This window comes from Cupressus sempervirens, chromosome 7, assembly GCF_028749045.1.
Source record: "Cupressus sempervirens isolate cs-2001-9-10 chromosome 7, ASM2874904v1, whole genome shotgun sequence".
Classification (NCBI taxonomy): Eukaryota; Viridiplantae; Streptophyta; class Pinopsida; order Cupressales; family Cupressaceae; genus Cupressus; species Cupressus sempervirens.
In genome coordinates, this window is record NC_143124.1 from 471157153 (window position 1) to 471163789 (window position 6637).

The following is a 6637-nucleotide window of genomic DNA, read 5'->3' on the forward strand; positions in this document are numbered from 1 at the left end:
ATGGAATGTTCAAGGTCTCACAGACCTCCCTAAAAAGTTCTATGTCCGGGATACCCATTATATAGACTTGGTAATTTAGATTTTCTCTACCTACAAGAAGTTAAAATTTTTGGTTTCATGCTTTTTTCTACGTGTCATGTCATTTATAAGGATGGCATTATGTTTTCCTCTCAGCATGAAGCTAGTCGAGGTGGTGTAGTTACTCTTTTGTCATCTCACCTTCATTCTACTATTATTTCACATGGTTCTAACCCCACACGTAGAATTATTTGTCTTTTTCTTTCCATTAACAATCATTCTTTTGGAATCATTAATGTTTATGCTTCCAATAATGCTATGGAAAGCTCCCAGATGTGGGTCTAGTTGGTTGACAACTTGCCTCTAGCTATTTGGGTCATTTGTGGGGACTTCAATATGGTTGAAGTGGCCTCTAACAAAGATGGAATTTTGCCTCTTCATTGGATAGATGGGGAAAGAGAAGCCAAGTACTACATGCAAAATAAATTGGACCTTTTTTATCCCAATACAAACTACCACCAGGGTAGTGGGGTCTGGCACACTTGGTCCAACTTTCAAGCTGGCTCTGACCACATTTTAAAACATCTCAACTGTGCTATGATCACTATGCAATCTTTTCTCTCATTTTCTGAGGATCAATATTTTCCTATCATTCCCCTACCAAATGTGATGTTATCTAACCACTATCCCATTTATTTTGTCACTTCTTGGCAAACAACTATCCTGAAGGTGGCCAAGTCTCAGTTCTTCCACAACATATCTATGTAGATGCATGCTTCTACCATCTCACATATCCAGCGTGTCTAGAATTTGGAGCCACATCTGCATTCTTAAAGGGGATGAATTAAATGGTGGAATGATGTCATTACTAGAACTGCTTAGTTCCTACACATCTATGGGTGTCAATCGAAAATATTCAAAAAAAATCATATGAAGCCAACACCCTTGCCCTCAAAAAAGCCTTTGAGGCTCTCACCCTCAATCCCTTTGATGTGGATCTAAAAATTTAGTTGGCCAAGCTTCACCATGACAAGAAAATTATAGACAACTATGCTACCTGAGAAGCCCAAATCAAGGCCCATCTCCACTAATTAGAGGTTGATGATAAAGACTCAAAGGAGTTCTTTCATGCTCTTTGAGCCCATCATACCAATGTTGGGATTAGAAAGATCAAACAGGTAATGGTTGTTCTGCCCAATCTCCCCAACATCCTGCAAGTATTCGTTCATCACTATGAGAACATCTTTCCTTCATAGAGAAATTTGGTTGCTGAGGAGGAAGCTCTCAGAAAGTGTATCTCTATTATTCCAAACAGCGTAGCAGTTGAGCAACATGCTTTCTATGAGCAACTTCTTTCCCTCGGAGACCTTAAAGAGGTAGTCTACTCTATAGTAGATGATAAGTCCCCTAGGTGTGATGGATTTTCCTATGAATTTTACAGACACCTCTGGAAGCAAATAGGTCATGATCTACACAAAGTCTATCTTGAAGCATATCACTCTAAAAGCTTAGGAGCCATTATAAATAAAGGAAATATCAAATTCATACCTAAAGTTGGTGATCCAGAGGACATATGCAATTGGAGGCCCCTTAACCTTCTGAATGTGTCTTATAAGATTATTGCCAAGGCACTCTCTCTTAAAATCAGGCACATGTTGCCTTTAATTGTGCGGCCTAAGCAAATTGTCTTCATCAAGTCCAGATATAATCTTGACAACATCATTGCTATTTGGGAAGGTATGTAATGGGCTCGCAAGTCCAAGTAGAAGGCTATCTTTCTAAGGATAGATTTTGCTAAATCTTATGAGTGCATTAAATGGCCCTTCATTTTGGCTATGCTCCAGGCTTTGGGTTTTGGTCGCAATTTCCTTAGTCTATTGAGATTCTCTTTGGTGATTCTAATGCTTGCATTACCATCAATAATTCATAATCAAAAGCTTTTAGACTCTTTCGTTCAATCAGGCAAGGTTTCCCTTTAGCTCCAATCCTTTATATCCTTGTTGTTGAAGGTTTTAGCTATTTGCTAGCTCATTCAATGTCTTCAAGACTAGTTCATGGCATTTCCTTGCCTGAATCTTCCTCCCAATTACTTAATGGACATTTTACTGATGATTCCTTTCTTACTCTTCTAGAGGATGAAGAAAACATAAAAAATGCTTTAAATTATCTAGCCACCTTTTATCAAGCCTCTGGCTCTGCCATTCAATGGCATAAAATGCTCTGAAATCGCCAATCATTCTTGTTACTCCACCTTGGCTTAGCTTGTTTGAGTGGAAATGCATTACACATGGAGAAATTTTCCACTTTCTTGGCATTCCCTTTACCTTACAGGCTTCACTTATGGAGCTTTGGAATGTTGTGCTTGCAAAGATTAGCGAAAAGCTTGATTATTGGATCACCAAGCCGCTTTCTCTTGCTGGAAAATTCCAGATTTGTTCAAAGATTCTGGCAGCCACTCATGTGTATTATTCCTCCTGTTTGGCTCCCTCCAAAGCTTCATATCTAAAGTTGGAATGTTTTCTCAGAGATTTTCTCTGGGCCTCTGGTTTTGATCATCATGGCTTTCATAGAATTGCTTGGGATTTTTGTTGTCTCCCAAAAGAGTTTGGTGCTCTTGGCCTGCTTTCCAATTGGAAATAGGGCCTTTCTCTCTATGCAAAATGGATTATCTAAGCTATTTCTGGAGATGAAGCCTAGAAAATTTTGGTTTGGCATTGCATTTCTTCCAACTTTCCTGTTAACAAGCCTATGTGGAAGGGGATTGGTTTTCAAACCCTTCTCATCATGCGTAAGCCAATGGTCATATAGGGATCATTTGTTATCAAGAGCACATGGAAATCCTGAGAAGCTATTAAGCCTTGGCTTCATTGAGCTAGAGATGAGTTTCACAATGGCCTCTCCTTGAATTAGTAGAACATTTGGTAGTCTCTCTTTTTTTTCATTCAAGGTACTCCTCTCGCCAAGACTCAAGGTATCAGTGCTCTACATTTTTTCAAACGTGGCATCAAAACTCCTGAGGACCTCTTCTCAAGAGTCACCATGAGTTTTAGGTTATGGGAAGATATGAAAGTCCAATACCACATTATCTATTCAGATCAGAAGACTTTTAACCTTCTACTATCTTCCATCCTTGTGCACTTAATTCATAAAGTGGGGATTCAGTCTATTCATCTTTGGTGGCATGATTGGAAGTGGTATCCTACCACTCAATTTTCCATTTACAAGCCCACTATGGAATACAAATGGCTTTTTCCCCATCTTCCAATGGTGGACACGCTTAACTAGCGATGACATCTACAATCTTTTCTTTCTCAATGGAGAAAACATTTTGATACCATTTGGATTGCTATTACAAAAACCAACATTGCCCATTTTTCTTGGTGCCTTCCTTTCCAAGGTCTTCCCCTAGGGCCTCAGCTCAAACACATTGGGGTTCCTGATCTTAGATGCCCCTTCTATGGAAAACTAGAGTCCTTTTTGCATATATTCTAGTTTTGTAAGCATGCCCAAAATTATTGGCACTAGATTCATGATTTTTTCAAGCCTTTTAGGCTCGAACCATTTTCATGGCACATGATCCTGCTACGTGATTCCCCCAGAATTTCTCAAAAGTTTACCCAGATTTGGCATACCTTCAAGATGGAAAAAAAAAAAAAATTCTGTAGAAAGATGGGAATGTTGTTCTTTTCACACACTAATTTTTGGATGTTAACATTGCTATGTACACTAAGACATGCATTTGTAACAATGTAATTATGCAAATCTAGGTGCAAGTTAACAAAGTTTCCCTTGAGGTAGCTCACCTACAAGAGTTGTTGAGCCATTGGGGCAATGCTTCCTTCACTATTGCCAAAGTTCCTCCCGATGCCTCAGCAGATACCTTGATGCCTTGTGGATGTCATCCTCGATGCCCGTCCTCATGCTGCCACTCGCACACTCTACGCTCCCAAGCTTCCTACCACTCCTCTCCTGGTGGTGGTGATGGTGGATGGAGGCATTGCTCTTTTTCCCCACCCCGTGGTGGCTCTGGCTAGTCCTCAACTCCTTCTAGTGCTTGTCAGGTGCATTCTAAGAAATGGCCTCGCCTAGTCTTGGCGATTTCTCCTCCGCGGCTAGAGGTTAAACATGCGGAGGGTACCACTGATCCCCCAGTTACTGCTACTACTAATGATGGCTAGATTGTTCCCAACCTACCCCCAATCCCAGACATGATTGGGATTTTCATGATAGAGATGATCCTCCACCTTTATCTAGCACTGCTTTGGTAGCCTGATGCTGCTATATACGTTTTTTTTTTTTTTTTTTTAATGAATAGTTGTTGTTTTTGGCTGAGGCCATGTTTTTAAGTCTGGCTTTGGCCATGTGAACTCATTCACGAGGTGATCTTGTATCCTCTAGCCCCTTTTTTATGAGTTGTAATCTTAATATATTTTTATTAATAAAAAAGGACTATTCATCAAAAAGAAAAAAAAAAATATAACTAAATCATAGAGAGGTGAGGCTAACCAATGAGTTCACAAAAGTGAAAAAGGCAATCTCTGTGCATATCTCATATAAAATATTAATTATGGGGCAGTTTTCAAATATTTCTAGATTGTCTTAACAATAATTCCTTTTGGAACACTACACAAAACTACACCGCTGGCACCATTTATTAAATCATTACTATAATCAGTTTTATTTATTCTATTTACTTGAATGGCAGCACCCGATCATTACCTTACAAAAAGGAGCAAGACCATAGTTTATAAATATTAAAGAAAGACGGGAGGGAAATGGAAACAATGGACCCTATGATGACATAAAGTTAAACAAAAACTTGTAAACTGAGTTGAATATTGAATTCATCATAGGTAATAATTTTATAAGTTTGGGATTGATAGTTTCAATTGGTAATTAATACTCTAGCAAGAATGAGGACTACATAAATCTCCCAAGCTACAAAACAAACCACAACAATTATATATTTCAGATAATAAAAACCCAAACCAAATGTGTCCATTTCACTATGAATAATTTGCCAGTTGATTATCGTTGTTAGAACCATAAATGTATGATCAAAGTAAAGCTAGATAAAATCTCTCTCTGTTGGCTCTCAGATTGCACTATGGAAGATAATACTAAGCCTTCAAATTTTTATACAGGTTCCTAGGATCCTATAGAGCAGTACGAGGGATTTTGGTTCCGTAGGAGCTCCTTACAAGGAATTTAGAGAATGTGTTTTGAGTTTGAAGCCTATCGTGACGACATAATACTTGTTTCACCTGTCAAAAGTAGTACCACCTAGATTAAATCTCTTGCATACACTATTCTCACGTACAAGCAATATGACCTAAATGACCCGTCTTATCCTATCAATAATAAAAGCCCCCATGAACTGGTTCCAAGCTTAGAAAGGCAACTTTATGGTGCCCATTCTATTCCAAACCAAATGTCTCTCTCTCCTCATGTATTCCACACCCATGTGCCATACCAATTATTGCCTCAATCCATCAAATCCTCTAGCTGTAAAATTATTTACATTTGCTGAAATCCCAAAGACACTTTTGTCTCACTATGGGGGATGACCATCAAGAGATCAGAGAACAAAGATGCATCTGTCGGTAAGGAAGAAGGGGTGCAGAATTTCTGTAGAGGGTTTTATCACATAGGTCTGTTTTATGAGCATGTGGCTTCTTATTGGTGTGAAAGAACAAAGCCTAATGTTCTGTGCCTTACTTATGAAGATATGAAGGAAGATCCTTTGGGCTATATTAGAATCTTAAGTGATTTTATGGGGTGTGGGTGGGTAAAGGGCAAGGAAAATCTGAGAAAAATTACTGAGAAATGCAATTTCCAGTCTATGTTTGAGATGAAGGTGAAGAAAAGTGGAGAAATTCGCTTTCCTGGACTTCGGCTGAGAAATATTGTTTTTTTTAGGGAAGGAAAAGTGGGTGGTTGGAAGAATTTTCTGACATCAGATTTCAACGTAGAGGAGGATAAGATGATTGAAGAAAAAACTTTCTGTACTGAAAGATTTGGGCTTGCAATTCAAGTATTAGTTAGTAGATAAAGATGTTGATCTAGATGGGCCGTCTAAAAAGGCCTATATAATGAAGTGAAATCAAGAAGTGGTTTAATAAGAGATGAATTACCATTAGAAGTGCAATAGCAGGGTAAAAGCACAAACCTGTGTCACTTTTTATAAAGGAGAAGTGATATCAGAATTTAAAGTTTTCAACTTTAACGAAATAAAAGTAGCATTTGTGCTTAGAATTTGAAGATGATGCAAACTAATGAAATGTGTAAAATTGAATGAAGTTTATGTCTATAATTTTTTTCTTTTAAATTGAGTGAAAATTGTATTTATTTTTGAATTTTTAAAGTGTATTTTTTAATATTTTAAAAATACTAAAAATATAGAGTTTTTTTCTCGTCAAACAAATATATGCAAATCTTCATATTTTGGTTTGATTTTGGAATATGTTAGAGTTAACATGTATACCTGGTGCACCGAAAAATAAAAATTAAAATTCGGCTAATATTTTTGAAGTTATAACTGGTCAAAGTCAAAGTTATCAGAAATAGACAGTTTTTTTCTCCCGTCAAACATTTTCCATCAAATCTACATATTTTTTTT

General features: G+C 37.6%; 1 pseudogene; it reads left to right on the top strand.

Moving 5' to 3' along the window:
* The first annotated feature begins 5233 nt into the window (after nucleotides 1–5233).
* On the top strand, nucleotides 5234–6070 carry LOC149547583 (cytosolic sulfotransferase 12-like; annotated as a pseudogene).
* Nucleotides 6071–6637: the final 567 nt, after the last annotated feature.